The sequence below is a fragment of the Meleagris gallopavo genome, chromosome 1, assembly GCF_000146605.3.
Source record: "Meleagris gallopavo isolate NT-WF06-2002-E0010 breed Aviagen turkey brand Nicholas breeding stock chromosome 1, Turkey_5.1, whole genome shotgun sequence".
Classification (NCBI taxonomy): Eukaryota; Metazoa; Chordata; class Aves; order Galliformes; family Phasianidae; genus Meleagris; species Meleagris gallopavo.
In genome coordinates, this window is record NC_015011.2 from 183,139,008 (window position 1) to 183,141,030 (window position 2,023).

Consider the following 2,023-nt stretch of genomic DNA (forward strand, 5'->3'; position numbering starts at 1 on the left):
AAGTACATTTTAGAAAGGAAACAAAAGCTTTAAAATAACAGAAAGTAACAAACAGCCAGGACTTTCCAATGACCTTTCACTTCCCAGCATGCTGTTTCCTATCACTATCAACACACTTTCCTTCATTGCCTGGGACAGAAAATGAACTCCCAGAAAATGTTCTCTTTTGCAATGACCCTGCACAGCTCTGTGCTACATTATCTGGGAGATTTTTCCTTTGGATTACTAAACCATGCAAAAAATAAATAGAACAAAAACACACTTCTCACATCACTGCAGTCCTTGATGCAGGGTTAACTCATCCACTCATGACTTTAACAGTGAGATTAATTTCTCTTTGATTCTTTCAAGCTTATATCTCTTTTTTATGTCCCACCAAAAGTCTTGTAGTTAATGTGCTGAACACAATATTCTAGCTAGCTCTTATCACAGCTGGTTAAATACAATTTGCTACAAAGGATGCAGAATGCCTGACTGAATCCCAGATACCCAAATGCAAAAAAGCAGCTCAGAGTTGGGGCACCAGGAAAATTTGTTAACATCAATTTAGAATGTGCAGCTATTTCTCAGCACCACCCATGTTCTGAAGCAAGGTTTTGCTTTGGCCTCAGCTCAGTGATCTCAGTTTAGACATACTGTTACATATTAACCCAAAATACTCCTTTAATATGCCATTAACTGCCTTTTAATGTCCACCCAAAGAACAATAAACCGCCCAGAGAGCCACCAAACTCTTTCCCCTGTGCTGTGTTATGCTCTCTGAACCATAAGTTACAAGGAAACACTGCTTGGATGTCCAAAATTTGACGTTTTGTGCTTTTTTTTGGCACTCACTTGAGTTTTCTAACTAACTTTAGATAAAACTCTACCTCTATCTAGATAACCTCTCTCTAGATAAGCCACTGAAAGAAAAAAGCTGAAATTACTATTAGATAAAGCTCTTTATCCCCAAGAAGAATCACTATTAAGAGTGGTGAGTGTCTAAGAGGGATAGATGCAGGACTCAGCTCATCAGGGTGCTGAACCTGAGGCCATTCAGCATCACTGGGAAATCTACAGCCACACACATTCATTTATTCATTGAAGTTTATCCCAGAGCGCTCACTGCTTTGGAAGTAAACACAATAAAAGTGGCAGTTTTAACGGGCTGCCAATTGTTTTTAAGGTTCTGAGTAATTTTTAATCTTTTTTTTTTTTCTTAAGTCTTTATGTTGTTTGGTTTAAGAGCACTCTGAAGGATGGGAGGATTGCCTATTAGTTGTTCATATGGATAAAATACCTAATGTTCTAATAATCCTCTCTGTCACAGTCTAACACCCCCAGCCCTGGGAATCATAGCTATATAATTGACCCTCAGAGATCCCTTCCAACTCTAAGGATTCTATAGTTCTATGATTCTAATTCATAGAATCATTGAATCACAGAATATACCAAGTTGGAAGGGACCCATAAGGATCATCAAGTCCAAATCCTGGCTCCATGCAGTACCACCCAAAAATAAGAACAAAACTTTTATTTTTCCTTTGTGCTATTTACCATTTTTTCCCTCTGTGATTTTTAATTGTACACCTGCTACTTTTGCAAACAAACAAAGAATGCCAACCCCTCCAAAAAAAAAAAAACAACAAAAAAAGAGATAACAGTTGGAAAGAATCTAGTGGGGTGAAAAAAAGTAAGATCCCACAAAGATTTTGTAGAAAACATGCACAGAAAGGGGGTCACTTGCCAGAAACATCAGACCCGGCAAGAGGACACGATGCAGGGCACTATGGCAAGAATGGAGGCTCTGACCCACTATGGAAATAAAAGGCATTTCCTATAGGATAAAGGGCTACAGGGTGAATTCCTCGAGGTCGTCCTTGGAAGGAAGGTGGGGGAAGCATCTCCCCTTCACATAAAGTTCTGGGGTGCTGCTGCACTGAGGGCACAGTGCCCAAATTCGCCTTAACAAATTCTGTGGACTTGTTTGCTTGCAGAAAAGGCTGTATTAGCCATTAGCTCCAGTGGATAATCCCATTAAAAA